Source organism: Canis lupus, chromosome 1, assembly GCF_003254725.2.
Source record: "Canis lupus dingo isolate Sandy chromosome 1, ASM325472v2, whole genome shotgun sequence".
Classification (NCBI taxonomy): domain Eukaryota; kingdom Metazoa; phylum Chordata; class Mammalia; order Carnivora; family Canidae; genus Canis; species Canis lupus.
In genome coordinates this window covers 115031360-115051519 of record NC_064243.1, presented here as the reverse complement: position 1 = coordinate 115051519, position 20160 = coordinate 115031360, and the positions used below count along the sequence as shown (strand labels likewise).

General features: G+C 47.7%; 1 protein-coding gene across 7 annotated transcripts in view; it reads left to right on the top strand.

Moving 5' to 3' along the window:
• SIPA1L3 (signal induced proliferation associated 1 like 3) overlaps positions 1-20160 on the top strand; it is a 235123-nt gene that overhangs the window by 79207 nt on the left and 135756 nt on the right. For all 7 annotated transcript variants that reach the window (XM_035703483.2, XM_035703468.2, XM_025425141.3 and 4 more), the window contains one exon: positions 15155-15222. The gene's annotated coding sequence lies outside the window, so the exon portion shown is untranslated. The remainder of the gene's footprint in view (positions 1-15154; positions 15223-20160) is intronic.

The window sequence follows — 20160 nt, the reverse complement described above, 5'->3', positions numbered from 1 at the left end:
TGTGCTGGGAAAAGAAATAGATGTGGGGAGTTCATGTTTCTGCTCCTCAAGCCTCAATGAGCTCCTCTCGTGCCAAGCCATGGCTCTGGGCTCCCAACACCAAGGTAAATGAGCCCTGATTCTCCAGGCTGATTTAAGCCAAGGAGGGAGGGTGCATCTGCTGAGAACACAGATTTGCACCCCTGGACTAGCTGTGGGGGAGGCTGTGAGAGCCAGTCCCTGGCCTTGGTAATATTTGATAATGGGAGGTAGGCCCAGCCTTCTACTGTGGCTTCTAGGTGGGAAATTCCCAAATCATAAGAAAGATTATGATTTACAAAGATTATACAGCCAAAAATGTTTTAATTCCTTAAACATTTTATTAAACCATTGTGTATATGTATGTATCTATGTATGTGTGTGTGTGTATGTATATCTAAAAGCAAGAGCACTTGCTAAAAATACGTAGTTAGATGAACTTTCACAAACTGAACACACTCATGTAATCAGCTCTAAGAGCAATACTTCTAGCCTCCAGAAGTCCTTTTCCTGTTCTCTCCCAGTCACTCCTCCCTTCCAAGCAAAACCAGTCTCTTAATGTCTCTTGACACCTGACTTTGGAGTTTATGTAAATGCTTCCCTGTGTCTGGCCTTTCTAGTCCATATTACATCCATGAGACATCCATGTCATTGCATGTAGTTAGATTTCATGCTTACTCCTGTACACAGTCACAGGAAGACCTGACTGGCAGGAAGAAGTTGAAAATAGCTAGAGCAAAATGTGCAAAGGCCCTGGGATAGGGTAAGCTTTGGAGGGAAAGGGGGCCAGTGTGATGGGAGCATTTGAGCAATGGGATGGGTAAAATGGAAGGAGATGAAGTTTGAGGAATTTTTAAGCAGGAAAGCAATGTGATATAGTCTATTTAATTTGATTGCTCTGGCTATGTGTGGAGATTAGAATCTAGGAAGGCAAGAGTGGACTCTGGGACACCAGCAGGGAGTCTGATGGAGTTGTGAGGGTGGTAACTTGGCCTAGGAAAGAGGAGAAAAGAACTGGATTCAGGATATATTTTGGAGACAGTGGCAACAGAACCTGCCAATGAACTTGCCATGGAGGATGAGGGAGAAAGAAACGTAAGATTCCATTGTGTGTCTGCATCATACTTTGTCACTCATTCCTGCTGGTGGCCGCTCAGGTTGTCTCCCATTTTCCTCACTCACAGAGCCAACACCCACATGCACACATCCTTGCTGAGCTGGCCGTCAAGGATCAGGGACAAGGGCATCCCAGGCAGAGGGAACCGCTGAAGCAAAGGCAGGGGCCTCCCCTGAGCCAAGCCCAGCTCAGGCCCGAGTGTAGGCTGCAGAATGGGGAGCACACGACCTGAATCTACTGCTTGCATCGAGTGGACCAGCTGCCTGTCTTGAGATGCTTTTTCATGCCCCCCATCCCCCACCTTCCCCAGAGCTGCTTTTTCCTCCCATCCCCTCCCCTCTGCAGGTTAGTCTGGAGCTTCCATCAGCAATGGAGCAGCAGGTGCTTATGTTGGAGTTGCTGCCCTATGCGGGGGCCCTTGCTCTCTGCAGTCAGTTTTGTTCTCCTGTCTCAAGAGTCATGGTGGGGCTTAAATAAGCATTGGCTGGTGAGGCCGTTGGTTGGGGGCCAGCCGGAGAGGATGTCTGGCCTGTAGGAAGTGAATTAGAAGGCCTCTCATTTGTATGAGCCTGATTCTTTTGTGTCCTTTGTCCCATTCACTCCTGTTTCTTGTCTCTGGCCTTGTTCTTGAGAGTGTGGGTCCCTCGGGCAGCAGCAGCTGCTGCCGGCCTCCTTTGCCCTTTCGGAGAGACTTGGGGCATTTGGGGGACTGTAGGCCGCTCAGTTAGGGGAGGGCAACTCAGTCAGCATGAGTTTAAAACAGTGTGACCTGCAAGCATCTGAAGAGAGAGAGCCATTGGTGCCCTCAGGTCCTGGGGGTCTGGGTCCCACCCTGGCTTGGGCTTCTCTCTCTTATGCTATTGGGAGGGGCTGGCCATGCTGACTTGTCAAAATTAGCATCTCTGGGAGTCTGCTTCCTTGCCTGCCCAAGGGCTGTAGAATAGGAGGAATTGTGTGGATCACGGGAAGGTAAAATCTGACATGTTTCAGCTCATACTAGGTCAAAAAAAAAGGGGGGGAGGTGGGAGGGCAGAGAGGGACAGTCTTGAAGGAGAAAAATATAGGGCATTAATGAGCTCAGCTAAGTACTCTCCCAAGCTGCCGGAGAACCTGTGAATCATTGCAACCTCATTAGAAGGCAGCCTGAAAAAGAATTTTTATTTATTTTTTGAGTGAGTAATATATGCACGTGATAAAACATTCAAGTGGCACCCAAAAAGATATGTTAGTGGTTCCCCCTCCCCCATCCCATCCACTGTAACCTAGTTCCCCTCCCATGAGGACACCCATTTCAGGTGTGTATTTAGAGATACTCCATACAAAAACAAGTGCATACTATACATTTAGTTCTACACCTTGATCTTGGAACCCATCCCATAAGATGACTATATAATACTCCATAAAGAGTCTTCAGTGCAACACTCCCACTCCTGAGAATCTACCCTATAGGGACACCTGGGTGGCTCAGGGATTGAGTGTCTGCCTTCGGCTCAGGGAGTGATCCTGGGGTTCTGGGATCGAGTCCCGCCTCAGGCTTCCCACAGGGAGCCTGCTTCTCCCTCTGCTTGTGTCTCTGCCTCTCTCTGTCCCTCATAAAGAAATAAAATCTTTACAAAAAAAGAATCTACCCTACGGAAAGAAGTGGCCCCAGTACCAAAAGATGTTTATAACAGAATGGTTTGCAGTGGCAAATAAGCAAACAAAACCCTGTAAATAAGATAAATACCCATTTTTCAGGGAATGATTGAGTGAAACATAGCACATCCATGCCATGGAATATCAACTGCTAAAAGCACTACTAGTCAATTTGGAGGCATTATTGTGATATATTTAAAGGAAAGCAAGATTCAGAGAAGTAAGATGATATGATCGCATTTATGGAAAATACAGTGACAAAAGTTGACGTGTCTGTGTTGTGTTTGAGCGATGGTGCCGTACCTCCATTCTCTTCCATGCCACATGGCCTGCTTAGCTCAGCATTCTGTGTAAAAGGTGCTGCAGTGTCCTTAACTGTGGTCAAATCAGACTTTGTATGTTGGTCAACATTAGAGACTTGTTGGGAGGGTGCTCCAGCCTGCAGGTGGGGGGCTGGTGAACCTCACCTGGACCTCTGTCAGACCAGGAGAGGCTAAGGTGGGTGCCTCATGAGTACTTGGAACTGACCATGACAAGCACTTAGACCTCCTTCCCAGTCTCCTAGAATGAAATATGAAGAGTTTGGTCAGCTGTTTGAAGTGTTCATATCTGCCTCTCATAAGAATAACACGGGAGAATTATAGAAATGCTAGACTTGAGGCATCGGGTCCCTGGCTGTGGGGCAGGCAGTACAGGCAGCGGTCTTCCTTACGTCTACAACATAGCCCACCACCCAAGAACCACCCAGTGAAATGTTTCTCATGCCCTCCTCTTAAACCAGATAAGCCCGGTTGCTGAGGAGAGTAGAACTGGAAGGAAGTTTCTAGGTGGGCACACTCCCACCAGACCATTGCATTGCACCCCTCCAGGGCCACTGTGTGTGCTGTGGTCTGTGATCGTGGTGACCATGGAGATGTTCTCTGCGGGACTCTGCATGCCTTCCCCTTTCCTACTTCTAGTTCCAGGGTGAGGATGCATTCTTCCAGAATTCTGGTATGTCCCTCAGAATGGATGTGGTTGGCAGTGGGTTGGGGCTGGTGACCCGTTTGGGTTATAACTTGTCTTCTGCTGGGCTTCACTTATAGTGGCAGGGAAAGCTAGAAGGGCCAAATTGAGGCTTCCTGCCCTGACTAGACCATTTGTGTTCACAGTGCTTTCTCCCCCTCTTGACCCTATCCCTTACCCCTGCCCACCCTCGCTAACAAGACAGAGGACACTTCCTGCCTCTGTCCTCTCCTACAGGCTGTTCATCAGAAGTAAGAGCTCACTTCTTGCTGGCTTATCTCCTCTGCCCCGCCTCCGAGATGGAAGGACCTTATTGCTACTGACTTAGCAGCTTTTATCCTGCATAGGGTGTGTGTATATATATATAAAGGACAACCTTCAAGTTTCTGGTTTGAGCAGATGGGTAGTTGAGGGTGTCTAGTGGTCCACTCTCTACCAGTGGATGGGAAAGAAACAAGTATGGGTGAGGATATTATGTTGAGGGTAAGGATACATATATGTTCCTATATGTATATGTGTGTGGGGAAAGAGAGAGAGAATTTAATATCTTTATTGAAAGGACAAAAACGTGTCTCCCACAAAAAGCCAGGCAGTGATTTTGTTCATTTATTCAGCTCATTTAACAGGCGTTTGGTGACTGCTCTTGTTCTGTGCACAATCTGAATCTGGCAGAAAATCACTCTGGAAAAACTCAGGAGATGGGACGCCTGGGTGGCTCAGTGGTTTAGCGCCGCCTTCAGCCCAGGGCGTGATCCTGGAGACCCGGGATCGAGTCCCACATCAGGCTCCCTGCATGGAACCTGCTTCTCCCTCTGCCTGTGTCTCTGACTCTCTCTCTCTCTCTATCTGTCTCTCATTAATTAATAAATAAAATCTTTTAAACATTTTTTTTTTATGATAGTCACACAGAGAGAGAGAGAGAGAGGCAGAGACACAGGGAGAGGGAGAAGCAGACTCCATGCACCGGGAGCCCGACGTGGGATTCGATCCCGGGTCTCCAGTATCGCACCCTGGGCCAAAGGCAGGCGCCAAACCGCTGCACCACCCAGGGATCCCTAAATAAAATATTTTTTAAAAATCATTTTAAAAAAAGAAAGAAAAACTCAGGAGATCTGCATGTCTTCCTTCTCTGCCTCACCCTCATGGCCACCCCATCAGCAGGGCCTGTGTGTCCTTGATTCTAAATTCACAACTCTCCCAGCCTCCTCCTTTCCATCCCTCTGCCCTCACACTCGTCCCGGCAACCACCAACTCTCCTTGGGCATGGCAGTGACCACTTCATGGTTTACCCTGCTTCTTTTTAACAGTCTCTTTGTAACAACCAGAGGGATCTTTCAGGAATGTAGATCAGAAAACACATTCCTGCTCCCCATCATACTTAGAATGGAAAGCATATGTCTGACCATGGCCCCCCAGCCCCGTCAGTGTCTGCCCCATACCGGAGCACTCTGACCTGGGCCTCAACCATCTAGTCACACAGGCCTCCTGTGAGTTCCCTTGAACAGACTCACAAGTTCTCCTCCATCTCCTGGGATACTTGTTATTTTGTTGTTTTTTAACTTTCACTAGAGACTTTATTATCAACACAGTCATTGAATCAGGGTAGCCGTTTGAGTGTCTTTTAATTGAGGTATAATTCACATGCCATGAAATTCACCCCTCTTAAAGTACACGATCCAGTGGGTTTTGGTGTATTCACAAGGTTGTGCAGCCTTCACTAGTATCTAATTCCAGAACGTTCTAATTGCCACCCAATCCCCTGCCAAAAACTGTACTCATCAGCTGTCCCTCCCCCTCCTCCCAGGCCACCACTAATCTACTTTCTGTGTCTATGGATTTGCCTCTCCTGGACATTTCATGTAAACAGAATCATATAATACATAGTCTTTTGTGACTGGCTTCTTTCACTTAGCATAATGTTTCCTGTGTTCATCCACGTCGTGCATGAGTCAGTACTTCATTCTTTTTATGGTTGAATAATATTCCGTTGTGTGGATGGTGCCACGTTTCATTTATCTATTCTTCAGTTGATGGACATTCTGATGTATTCTTACTTCCACTTTTCAAATGACTTCTCCTTTCTCTTTAGTTCTGGGCTAAAATTCACCTTGGTTTCCCGAATGGTGCTTCTCATCATTTGTGCTTAAAAATGTATTTGTTTGCCTCTTTATTTCTGTCCTTCGTTCTGGACTTCAGGTTTGTAAGGATAGGAACTGTGCCTGCTTTGGTCTGTGTCCCACCCTACACCACGCATAGTGCCCAGCATATGGTAATGCTTAATAATTGCTGAATAAAAGACTCAGTAGACCTCCTATAATTCTTTTTAAGGTTTTATTTATTTGAGAGAGAGAGTGAGTGAGAGCAGAGCACGAACTGGGGGAAGAGCAGACTTCCTGCCTGAGTAGGGAACCCGACACGGGACTTGATCCCAAGACCCTGGGATCGACCCTAGCCAAAGGCAGACTTAGCCACCCAGACCCTAGCCAAAGGCTTAATCAGCTGAGCCACCCAGGCTCCCCTATCTCTTATAATTCCTATTTTGCCTCCTTGTAAGGCAAAAATGGTGGTAACCCTGTTCTGTAGGAAATTCTACATCTAGCTTTCTGCCTGGTTTTGAGGAGAGATCAAGGGTCCTCTAAAGCCTGAGGGCACTTTGGTAACAGACTTCTAGAGGGATTTCTCTGGTATAGAGGCTGTCCCATTGGCCATCTGCTGTGTAAGACAACAGTATCTTTTGAAAGTACACTTGGCTGCCCGTAGCAGAGACTAGAAATAACACCAGTATAAACTCCATGGAAGATGGTTTCTATCCTGAGTAAAATGTCCGCAGGTTGGCAGCCCAGGGCCAGTATGACAGCTCCAGAGGATCCTTCTATCTTTCTGCTTCACCATCCCTAGCAGAAGGCTTTCATCCTTAAAGTGGCATCATGGTCCACTATGATCCCTGGAGTCAAGCCAATGAGTCTAGACCAGGTGGGAATTAGGGTGGGGGAATGGGCACAGAAGTGTAATCCAGCTCCAAGTCTCTGGTGAGGAAGTTTCCTTCAGGCCCCACAACAACTTCTGCTTACTCTTGTTGGCCACCCCCAGCTGCCAGGCAAGTCAGGACGCGTAGTACTAATTGAGCACCTGAAGAAGAAAGGGAAGAATGGCTTTTGGGTGAGCAGCTAGCACCCAGTAGTAGGTCCATTTCCTGCCCACAGGACCCTGAGTCCTGGAGCCAGCTTCTCCTCACTGGCCTGGACCTTCAGGTTACCTTCCTTCCCTAAGTGGCCAGAATCAGAATCATGCCTTTCTCTGCAGAGAGGGGGGTTTTAAAGCTTTCACGGGCTAGTTTAAAAATTCACTATGTCACCAGCAATAAGAATAATTTTATCTCACCTATATTGAACACTCACCACGTGGATAAGTTCTGCTGTTCACAGAGTAATTTTTGCAGTGCTCACAACACCCCTATTATCATCATCCCCATTTTAAAGGTAAGCAAACTAAGGCACAGATAGGTTGAGTAATAACCCTACATGTTCTTGCTGCTAATAATGTTTTTTTTTTTTTCATTCTCCCCTTTCAGTATGTTATGAATAAGAGGATTAAAAAATAAAGCTTGACCTATTTTGGTAGATTGACCACTGTGCTATCTTCCATCTGATTAGCTGAGATCTAGGGAGTGCTTTGTGGAAAAGCACCCGGCAGTCAACCACATTGATGGGCTGTTTTTATGGAGTGCAGGAAGGGGCTTAACTGTTGGCACATCCAGCAAATGGCTGGTGACAGGAGGAAAAAGGATCCACAAGCTAGGCAGGATTTCCCTAGCCCATGAGCCGGGGCCAGCAGAGCACAGTGCTGTTGTGCCAGTGGGCTGGGCTTGGCCCTTAGAATCACAGTCACCCCCACTGCTCTTAGAAGTCCATCAGGATAAAGAAGGCTGTTTGAAATTCAGGTCCTCTGAGGATTAATTGAGACACCAAGTCCTCTCTAGATGCCTGTGATCAGTCATGCCTAGTGGAAATCTCTGATTCCTGAAGTTCATCTCTGAGCCCAGTCCTTTTGAGACACCTTAAATGCATGTGAGTGACTGTTCTCACTCTCCAGGGTGATGGCACAGCACAAGGCTGTCAGAGCCTGGCTGCGGCAAGGTGTTTTAGTTAGGTGAGCATGTGGCTGCAAGTACCAGTCTAAGTGGCGTTGTCATTTCAATACAAATGACATTGTGTCAGGGGTGCCTGGGTGGCTCAGTGGTTGAGCATCTGTCTTCTGCTCAGGTCGTGATTCCAGGGTCCTGGGATCAAGTCCCACATCAGGCTCCCCACAGGGAACCTGCTTCTCCCTCTGCCTAGGTCTCTCTCTCTCTCTCTCATGAATAAATAAATATCTTTAAAAAAAAAAAAGAATTTGTGTCAAATGATATGTGATTCAATGGCTTGGCTGAGGGCAGAGCACTGCTCTGACTCTCTTGCCCCCCTCATGGCCACAGATGTCTGCTGCACCCACCTTCCCCAAAGGGGCCAGGGCACCCAGAGAGCAAGTCCTTCTCTTTTGGAAGAGTAGTGTTCTGGGGACAAGAAGGACTCTCTCCGATCCAAGTATCACATCCACATTCCACTCTGGAACGAGGCAGACTAGGGAAGGGATAGAGGATTGTGTGAATGAGGCTCACTCTTTTGGTGAGGAGAATACTACTCTCCTAGAACCCCTGCAGGAGAAACCTTCACCTACACCAACATGAAGATAACGCTCCTGTGTTATCTTCTAGACACTTCTGTCTTTCCTTTTGCAGGCAGTCTTTGAGCCATCTGAAATGGACATCTGAATGTGGACTCAGATGGCTTTCAAGGCTGAGCCCATTCTCTCAGCTGCTGTGCTTGGGAAGTGGCATTGGTGGTGGCCCTGGAGCCAGACCCACGGGGCTCAAATCCCAGTGGATTTGTGCTATCTACTTGCTGCAGGATCTTGGGCAGGTTACCTCTCTGTGCCTTAGTTTGCTGGTCGGTTAAAAATGGGGATGCTAGCAGACCCCCTTCTCAGGGCTGTTAGGAGGGTAAATGAGTTGATGGTTAACTGAAAGCAATGCCTGGTGTGTGGGCACATCAAAGCAGATCCCTGGTGCTTCCAGCCAGAGTGAGAATTTGCAAGGCCACATTGGTCTGGGAACTCAGCAGGGAATCCCAGACCCGTCAGTGAGGAAGTGAAGTGTGTCACTGAGGTTACCGTCTCTTCCTCTTTACAAGAAATTGCCACCCACTCTCTCAAAATGTCTGATCCTATGTACGCTCCCACCCGCAGTGACGGAGAGCTCCCCTTAGTCTACAACTTCAGTACATCTGGTCATGTCAAAGCCTGCCATACTGGCAGGTCAGCTGTGCGGGAAATGGCCACGCACTGTGGCTTTTCCTCGGTACTTTCTCTGCAGTGGGTTTGTCTTGTGCCATTCTTCTGCAGAGTCACTTCAGCTAGGCTGGAGGCAGGACAGCCATGCGGCCCCTGGGACAGTGAAATCCTGCATCATGATGCTTACCCTCTGGTGGCAGGTGGGGGATGTGAGACCCTCTAAGTCAGTGCCCCAGCCTTAGATCTGTGGACTGAATCAGTCAATGAAAGAACTAGGGCTAAGTCATTAGGGTGTTATTAATAGAATATAGGTCATAGGAGAAAACATGATTAATTGCAAGATGATCTTAGCGGCTGCCATACAGTATAGCTAGTTGAGGACCTAGATTTTCCCAAAGCAAAGTCTTTTCACATAGCAGCGTTTCTTTGTTGGCAGGTGGGTAGAGGCAGTTGAATGAACAGATATTTTCCTAAAGCACTCTTTCAAAGATGGGTTGAGGATGGGTGTAATGGGAATCTTCTCTAAATGAAGGATGATTGAACCACTTTATTAATAGGCGGGTAGGTCCCTGATGCCCCAGTGTGAAGCTGTGGTAAGGTCTAGAAAGGGGAAGGCAGCTTGTAGCAAAAGGCCCCAGTGAGCTGGATTCTCCTATCAGCCACTTACATGATGGGCTGCATGGAGGAGAAAGGTCTGGCTGCCCCTGTCAGTGCTTGGTCAGGAGGGGCGCGTGTAGCTGGGCCCTCTTAGAGGTTGGATGAACACTGCCCAGAGTGTGTGTCCTACTCCAAGACAGAAAACGTAACAGAAAGCTGCCATCTCTGGACACAGGGAGAGAAGAGTTGATAGGTGTGGTGCTAGCCTTTGGGGCTAGTGATCCTGTCTGCTGGAAGAGCAGGTGCCAGCAGGCATAATCTCTGACCCGTCTAATTAGTGGCCACTTCTTTACTTGGTCATTAGGGAGGAGGTGTAAGTGGATAATCCGTTCCATATGAGCTGAGATTGAAATATAAGGAAAGAGGACCTCCTGGGTGACTCGGTTGGTTAAGCATCCGACTCCTGGTTTTGGTTCAGGTCTTGATCTCAGGGTCATGAGATTGAGTCCCAAGATGGCTCCAAACTCAGCGTGGTGTCCACTTGAGATTCTTTTACCTCCACCCTCTCCCCTCCTCTCTGCTCCTTACTATCTGCATGCTCTTGCTCTCTCATAAATAAATAAATAAATAAATAAATAAATAAATAAATAATCAATCATTTTCTAAAAAAGAGAGAAAGACAAGGAAAGGATAGAAATGTGAGGCCCAGGAGTACAGGAACAGAAAGGCCCAGGTGTGCCAGCTGCTTTGGGGTCAGGGGAACAGCACCCTGGCTGGTCGTCCCACAGAAGCACCTCCCACGGAGCCAAGGCAGTAATGCCTGCTTCGTAATGAGGATCAAAACCAAGGTCAGTAACGTGTAAATACTTTGAAATGTGATATGAGGCTGGTTTTCCATATGTTATTTTGGAAGGGGAAACTTGTCAGATGTTCCCCTGACAGCCCAATTTTTAAAGCAGAAGAGAGTGGAGCCGCTATTGGAATGGGGTGTGGGGGGCCTGCAGCCTTCCCCACTGCCTCCCCTTCTCTCTGTAGTGCCCTCCTGGGGCTCTAGAGGGGCCTGGCTCTGCCTCCAGCTAGCCCTGAGCCCCAAACAAGTCATGTAAGCATTCTGAGCCTCAGTTTCCTGATCCATCAAGTGGACACTTCAAAGGAGATCAGTGTTCTTCACCCAGTTCCTACGGACAGGGGCTTCAGAGGCCTTTGACAGTTTTGAAACACAGTATTGTTTGTTTTTTTGTTTTGTTTTGTTTTGTTTTCTGGAGAAACATGACACAGTTTTGTTTTGTCAGCTTCTTAGGAAGGATCATGTTCACCGAAACGTGAAGGAATGCGTATTGATTCCTGAGATCCCTTCCGGTTCCATCAGTCCGTTATTTCTGTTGTAAATGACAGGATCTTGCAGCTCAAACTGGCTTAAACTGCAAAGGGAAGTTAATGGCTTTGGGACCTGAAAGTCCCAGAGCTGGCCTGACTGGAGGCAATACTCAGGTATTGTCAGGAATGCACCCTTCTCCACTTCTGGGCTCTACCTGCTCAGCCTCGACCTCTTCTCCGGTGCCCCCCACCTCCAGGTGGCCGAGAGCCCTCAGCAGCCCCTGCCTTCCATCCCATGCTCTCCCCCAGTACTTCAAGCAAACTTTCCAGGGCCTACTCTGATTGGCCCTGCTCGGACCATGTGTCTCTCCCAGAGCCATCGCTGTGGCTAAGGGGAGGATCCATGGTCACGCTGGGAAGTCAGGCCAGGATACCCTCTCACCCCCAGGTTATGTCATCTGGGATTCTCTTTCTTGGTGTAAATCCTGGGAAGTGAGATCCATGGCCCTGTGAGTGTAGCCTTGTGTGACACACAGGTGGGCCAGCTGCGCTGTTGCTCTGGCTTGGGTGCTGGGATTACTAAGGCAACTCCAAGGCCATCCTCCTCACCCAGGTGGTGTGAGGAGGGGCTCTGGGAGCTCTGGGGTCCTGGCTGGACTGCTGGCCCTGTAGTCCACCTTTGCTGTTGTTTCCCCAACCCCTCAGCATCCTCCTCTCTGCTGTGGCCCTTCCCATGTATGAGGGACCCAGTACTCATGGACTTGACAGCTCCCCCCAGTAGGAGAGACGTGGCACTGCTGCACATCCTGGCTGATGTGCCTTTAAAGAGCCATATACATCACTCTAGAGAAAGGGGGAAGGGGGAGGAATGAGAGTGGCAAAAAAGCAATTTCCACTGTCATTTAAAAGGTAGCTATTAAAATTTTACAGGAGTTTTATTGCAGGGGCTTCCTGATGATCCCAGGACATTTTTTTTTAATGGAAAATCTGGTGATAGAGGAAAATATTCTGGGTGCTTCTGATTCCCTCCTGCCCTACCAAGCATCTTGAAAACCACAATTGTCAGGGCTTCATAGACTAGTGTAGGGAAAGCAACTACCCAAGAGACTATTTCTGAGTTTTTAAAGAATATGTGTTTTTCTGTGTTTGGTGTTTCTATGTATAGTAACTGTGTCTAATTTTACTTTGTGCTTTCCGAAATGGCTTGGTAGTGAGCTATGGGAATTGTCAAGAACTGCATTCAACTCTGCCCTTCTGTGTTAATCGAGTCATTGGTTTTGTGAACAAATGGAAATTCAGGTCAGCCTGCTTAAGTATCAAAGGAAGTGTTTGAACTCAAGGCCTGGGACATTCTGTACTGAATGGCTTCAGGTGTGGCTAGATCCAGAGCCTCACAGGAGGTAGCCAGGACCCCGTTTTCTTCTACTTCCTGGCTCTACATTTCTCTGTATTGGTTTTGTCATCAGATGGGCTCTGAGGCAGCTCCACGTATATATCCAACCAGCTAAGCTGGGCCCCAAGAGAAACAAGCCATCTCTTTCCCTGTAGTCCCAGGATGTGTCCTGAGGCTGCTGTTTGTTGAACCTGATCACCCTGGTTTCAACACCAGAGCCACCCTGAGTCATCTCTAAGGCCAGGAGCAGGGAAGAGGAGGTTCAGTGGCTTTACTGCCAGGCCTGGATCATATGACCAGCCTTCCCCTACCCTTACCAACTCATGGTAGAATAGGGTCATTCCCACAGGAATTCCAGCTGCTGAGTGGGAAAGATACGGTTCTGTTCAGGGGACTCAAGGAGGGAGATGGATGCAGGGTGGGCTGAAACTGCCAGTGCTCAGGACCCCTTCCCATACAGCTCACCGCTTCCCATGCACACCAGTTGTTACCATCCCTGGGAACCTGCTCCACCTTTATTTTACCCTATCTCGAGTCTGGCTTTAGCATTTTTTTTTAAGATTTTATTTATTTATTCATGAGAGACACAGAGAGGCAGAGACATAGGCAGAGGGAGAAACAGGCTACCTGTAGGGAGCCCAGTGCGGGACTTGATCCTGTGACTCTGGGAGCATGTCCTGAGCCGAAAGCAGACACCCAACGGTTGAGCCACCCAGGCATCCCTGGCTTTGGCATTCTTGATCTCAGGTCCATGGACCCTTCCATCCAAGGATGGAATTCAGAGGATCATAAAGTTGGCTGGGGAAAAAAGTTACATCTTTATTTCCTCTGCCATCTGAAATTTAACGTTTCCTTTCCTTCCGAATGAGGGCTGCAAGCCACACTCTATTGGCAATACCTGTGACTGTGTCACCACTAGAAAGTAAAACTGTTTCCATATCACATTATAATTGTTGCAGATACTGCAAAAGATCATTTACATTCATCTATTTCTAAATTACTCTAGTTATTAAACCCACACTAGGATCTTGTAATTTAAAGCATTCATAAAGAAGCAGGAATATTACCATATCTCAGATTAGGTTTTATTTTACACACACTTTGATATCTTAATATAATTGGTTTCCTTTATAACCTTGTGTATTGTATTTTGTTTACTTAAAAACATGATTCTGAGGGGGCACTGGGTGGCTCAGTAGTTGGCTCAGGTCATGATCCCAGGGTCCTAGGATCTAATCCTGCATCAGGCTCTCTACAGGGAGCCTGCTTCTCCCTCTGCCTATGTCTCTGCCTCTCTGTGTCTCTCATGAATAAATAAATAAAGTCTTTTAAAGAAGAAAATAATAAAAACATCATTCTGAGAAGGAATCCACACTCTTCTTTAGCAGGCTGCCCTCAGGGGTCTGTGGCTAAGAACCCCTTTTGGCTTCTCTAGGAACCCCTAGGGGCAAGATTATTGAAGATATCCTGATTCCTAGATTCTGGAATGTTGGCTAGCTGCTTGTTAGGTTTTCTTCCTGGGAGCTTCTTGAAGGCGCTGGCTGGAATTTGAACTCAGCCTTGGTGTTTGGGTAGCATTTGGACATTGTGGTATTGGGGAAGTGGGGCAGAGAGGCATCGCCAGCCTGTAGTTAGCTGTCTTTTCATTGACCTCCTTGACCGTTGGCCTAGCCATGTGGTCAGGAGCGAGGTCTAGGACCAGGCTGCCCGGTTTCATCCCAGCTGTAATACACTTCTGACTGGCTGGGCAGTGTGTGCCTCACTTCCCTCTTCCATAAAATAGTTGAAATCGTAGTGTCTATTTCTTAAGGTTATTCAGAGAATGAAATGAGTCGGCATGTGTCTACTAGGACAGAGCCTTGGCACATAGGGAACAAGAATCTAACTTAATGGCCATTCCTTATAAAAGGGTTCTAGATTATCCCCTCAGATCTCATCTCCCTGCCTTAAGTACCTGATCTAAACTGAAATGTGAGGGTGAACAGTACAGACAATGGCCACTCGGCCTGGAGACATTCACTCATCATAAAATATCCGTATAGAACAACTCTACTAAATATTCAAAAACATAACCATATAAAGTTTTCATGAAATATCCATTCATACATGAACAACCATTCTAAATATTTTAAGACATAAATTAATAATATAAAATTACAGGTCAGAACAAGTGCTATTTCTCCACTGCTCCTCTGCTCACAGTTATCTGAAGGAAATATCCTCATGATAGCCTTCCACACGCCCCTGTCACCTCCCTGCCCTCACCTCCCTCCACTTGTCCCGTCACTGACCTGGTGTCAGGCACACGGGCCTCCTGCTGCTCCTAAAATGCCCCACACACATGCTTTGCCTCAGGTCCTTTGCAATGGCCATTCCTGTGGCCTGGAAGGGTCTTGCCCAGATAGCCACACAGTCTGTGTTCCTCCCACAATGAAGTGTCACTTCTCATCTCAGGCTGGGAAGCAGCAGGCCCATCACTACGCTCACCCCACTTACTTTCATCAAGACACCACTACTCCCTGGCTCCACATCGTGTATTTGTTTATTGTCTTCCTCCCCCACTGGATTGTCTACTCTCTGAAGACAGTGACTTTGTCCTGGTCGCTGACATACCCTTGGGTGCCGAGCACAAAGCAGGTATTCAGTGAGTATCTGTCACGGGAGTGAATTTGTGAATGACAGAAACTGCGGCAAGAAGGTTCAGGTTGGCCAAAGACATAACCTCATGTTGTTCTTCTCCATAGATGCACAGTCTTTGACATCAGATCCCCTGGGACCCTCAAGGAGCACTAGTGCCCGGAACACACTGAGGGTGAGTACATTGTGGCTGTTTGTTGGCTTCAGTTGTGCGGCTAGTGCACGTAGGCCTCTCTTATTTTTAAAAGTCACTTAAAAATGCATCGAGGGAAAAATGGAGGTCTCCTTCACTGTCCTGCCTGCCACCCGCAAATGTGACATCCTCCCTTGGAGGTAATTACATCACTGGTCTGGGGCATTCCTGCCAGAGCTTTTCTGACTCATGGCCGTCCCTACTTCCACTTGTGCACATGTCCCCAGTTTGCAGAGTAAAGGCAGAAGAACCTGTGCTGCATGCGGCTGCTTCTCCTGCAGGTTTCCCACTGTCCGCAGTAGCGGTGCATCCTGGAGATCTTTGCTCATAGCAGACATCAGTGTAGCACTTTTTTTTTTTTAATTCGATTTTAATTTCAATTTGAATTCAATGTACTTTTTAAAATGTACCTGGAATGAAATTCACTGTTTGGTGTACATTTCTTGGAGTTTAAGCAGATGCATTCAGTTGTGTAACTACCAATCCCATAAGATACAGAATGACCCTCTCACTGCCCTTTGCAGATGTGCTGCTTCCCTACAGGCTGAATTCCCTACGTAATTAAAATGTATACGTACAGTGAATACTGGTGATGTAAAGATTTTGAGTATGTTATAATTAGGTTTCTGGGGTTTTTTGCTAGTGAGCATCCTCCTTTGTTTCTTTGGCATAGACTAAACAGTGGCGTTCCAGTTGATAGTGGGGCATTCCTAAGTGAGGACATTGACCTTCGTTGGTAGGCTGCAGTGAGGGTGCTTGGGAGCAGTGGGAGTAAGGGCATTGTCTGATTCTTGAAGCACCAGATGACCCTAATAGTGTGGAAAGTGGAGACAGAAGATTCTGGCATCCAGACTCTGCACACAGGGAGTGCTGTTGGCTGAGTTGGAGGGAGTCAAACTTTGGGAACTGAGTGAATCTGGATAGCAGCTTCTCTCTTGGCTGTTTGTAGGGTCTCTTCACATTCCTTCCTCCTGGCCTAAGGCTCTGCTCACATACCTAGAGTACATGTTTGTGGGACAGTCTCAAGGGGCCGCATTTTCACCAAAGAATGCTTCTTAGCACAATTTTTTATTAACTTTTTTATTTTGGGGGTGCCTGGGTGGCTCAGTCAGTTGAGTGTCTGCCTTTGGCTCGGGTCATGATCTCAGGGCCCTGGGATCAAGCCCTACATCAGGCTCCCTGCTCAGTAGGAAGTCTGCTTCTCCTTCTTCCCCTGTGCTCATGCGCTTTCTTTCTCTCTCTCTCTCTCTTGCTCTCAAATAAATAAATAAAATCTTTAAAAAAACAAACTTTATTTTGAAGGAATTTTAGATTATAATAAAGTTACAGAAAGTATACAGAAAATTCACGCATCCACCCTTCATCCAGTGTCCCCTACACATCGTTACCATCTTACCCACCTTGGCATAACCACCAGAACCAGACAGTGAGCACTGGTCCAGTATGATGAACTAAATCAAAGGATTCAGTCACGTTTTGCTACTTTGCTACCAATGACTTTCTTCTATCCCAGGATGCCATGCTGTGTTCAGTTGTCCTGTCTCCTCCATCTCCTCCAAGCCGCAGTGGTTCCTCAGTCTTCCCTTGTGTTTCTGACCACAACAACCAATAGGCATTTAAACACCTTCTGTTATGTTCTGTGTACTGGGACCCTCAGGAATGAACTGAACAGAAGCCTTTCCCTCCGGGAACCGACATTCTGCTAGAGAAGAAAACAGCAGACAGACAAACAAGTGAATGGGGTGGGGATGAGAGCTACAGAGAAGAGTGATGCAGGAAAAGGGGGCTGCCTGGGAGGAACAAGCGATTGTAGGCGAGGTAATCCAGGAAGGCCTCTCTGAGGAGGGCCCCGAATGGAAGTAGCCAGGCAGGTGCCCAGCCTCACTTATCCCCGGCCGGCCGGGGGAGATAGAAACATATTATCTCACTTCATAACACAGTTTCGGAATCCTGGCAAGTAGGACAATGTGTTCCCTTTCTGTGGGGCAGCCCCTACTTCGCTCTCGCCCTTTGTCCCCCTGTGAAAATGCCAAGTGTTGCCAGATCTTCTGATAATCTTTTCCCCAATAGAAGGCAGAAATGAAGAATTCTTGCTAGTCCCATAAACCCAAATTATGTTACATCAGATGATTTTTAGTGATTTGTGTGGATGAACATATTTTGTTTACATTGTATTTGCTATTATTAGTTTTTAACTTTTGCAGCAAAAGATGCCAACTTTCATTTCGGTAGTAATGTAGATTCCTTTTTAAATATATGTGTATGTATATACATACATACACATATATAAGTTAAAAATGAACTGGTTTACTAGGGCATCTGGCTGGCTCAGTCGGTGGCGCACACGTGACTCTTGATCTTGGGGTCATCAGGTCAAGCCCCACACTGGGTGCCAAGATTACTTAAAAAGAAAATTTTTTAAATAAAAATGAATTGGTTTAGAGAAAATATCAAGTAAATAGTGGCACAGATGGGACTAGATGCAACTGAAAAGGAAGAGCAGAATATGGTGATGGAGGCTTGGGAAGCACTGTTCCAGCCCAGTCTCCCACTCTTTCTCTCTAGGTCAGGGGTTCTCACCCAGGGACCTAAACGAAGGTTGGCAAACTATCACTGTGGATGTGTGCCCTGAGCCATTTGTGTTACGGTGGGTGCATCAGCCAGGAATGCTTTTAGCTGCAAGAACAGAAGACCCAACTCACAGTAGCTTAAACAAATGAAGATTGATTCCTCTCCCATAATAACCAACTCAAAAGTACTTGGCTATGAGATTAGTTCAGGGGCTGAGTGGTGTCCGGCCTAGAGCTTCTTGGATTCACTTGGCCTTCCCCTTGTGGTTGCAAGGTTGCTGCTGTGGCTCCAGCCAGAACCAGGAGGAGAAAGTCAACCCCAGCAGCATGAGTTTTCTGGTCGTGAACTGCTTGAGCACTCTCCCCAAAATCCCCCAGAAGATTCCACTTATATCTTACTGGCTGAAATGTGTCACCATGGCCTCCCCTAGCTCCAAGGAGGGTGGGAAATTTCATTTAGGCTTTCAGCCTCTCCTGGGGAAGAAGCCAGGGGAAAAAGGACTTGAGAATGTCAGTTGGGTTAGCCAACCAACAATGTCTGGCTCCACAGGGAAAGAAAAACAATAATCATTAATGTTAATAGGGACTGACTCTGTGCCCGGGCCTTCCTTGAGCACTTGACGTGAGTGATCTCATTCAACCCCTGCACTGGCCCTATGAAGTCGCTGCTGTGATCTCCCCACAGTAGTGACTTGGAAACTGAGACACAGAGTGGTGATGAAGCCACTTACCAAGTAGAGGAGCCAGGGTGGGGACCTTTGCAGTCTGTCTCCAGAGCTTTTGCTCTTGGCGCTGTACTGTGTTGCCTCATAAGAGGCCCTGGGGCCCCAGACTGCTGGCTGTATGACCTGAGTTTAAATTCTTCCAGCCCGGGAAGAATGGGACAGCAGAATCTTGCTTTGGGCAAGTTTCAGTCATTGCAAAGCTTTCTTGTGAATCACATTCCCTCCATGTGACCACCTCACCTCTCCCTGGTTCTGCTCTAGTCCTGGTGAGTAGCACCAACTACATGTCTTCTTCCTGGCTTGCAGATAGATGGCTTTCTCCTTTGGCCTCCCCTTTCCAAACAAATGGTACTTTGGTGCTTTTAATTCATCTTCCTGGAATGAGGCTCTGGCCTTGTTTTCTTTCTTGGGGTTCTGCTGGGCCGATTCAGCACACATTTAACAGGTTCCTTCTCTATGCCCATCCCTGCAATATAGTGGCACGGGGAGGCAGGCCTTCAGTGACAGTGACAGCCCAGAGCCATCAGGGCTGTATGGGGGAAGCCCAGGGGCTGGTGGACCACCAGAGGAGGTGCCTGGCCAGCCTGTAGGTCAGGTGGGCCTCCTGGAAGCAGCTTTTTGGGCCTTAGAGGAGGAAGAGATTCATCAAAGAGCAGTTTCTCCTTCTCCGTCATGTCCCCTTTCTTCAGTGAAACTGCCACTAAAGCTCTTCGAGAGAGAAGAATCTTCCACCCCCTTCCTCTGTAAAATGAGGGGTTTGGACTCACACATTGGGCACTTCCCATTTCCTGGTCCCATGCTGGGTGCTAGGCTTACAGGGATGCCTTCCTGGAGAGACAGTGTTTTGGGAGAGCTCTGTAGGTCAACTGCCTGGAGTGATGAGAGTTCTAATGTGGGAAGCCACAGGGCTGAAGAAACTTGGAGAGGACACCAAACCCTGACTTGGGGTTTCAGAGCAAGCTTCTTGAAATCAGAATGGCAAAATAAAAAATGGTTTGACATGGCAGAGGGCACAGGCTCCATCCAGAATCCACCTAGGTCCAGGGTAGGGAGGGCAACCCGGGAGCCTTCTAACCCTTCCCAAGTGACTGTGGATCTCAAATACTTAGGCCAGTGCCTGGCACAAAATAGTTACATAATAGACAAGATCATGGTCATCGTGGTGGGTGGTGGCTTATACGCGTTAGCCTTTATTGTGTGTCAGAGGGTGGGCAGCTGAATCTCCAGCCTATAAGGTAAGAAGCCCTCACTGGTCCCGTTATGATTATTTATTTACCAAATATGAGTGTTTACCCTGTGCTGGCGTGGTGCCGGAATATAGCCGTGCCTGGGAACAGGACTCGTCCATCCGAGCCTGGGCCAGAAATCTTGTGGGAGCAGAGCAGAGCTTCTCTGGTGTGTGTGTTGGAAACCCACTGCTATTGGCTTCCCAGCCCTTTTCCAACTCTCTAGTCCCAGGGCCTTTCAGCACTGGCCACTAGTGTGCAGGCTGCCCTTGACCTCTGTGGCCAGAACGCATGGATGCTCTGCTCAGCCCATCAGCGGAATCCCAAATTAGACCTGACAGTGTGATTTATTCTCTGGGATGGAGCCGGGAGGGCAGAGCCCCAGTGGGTGATTCCGCG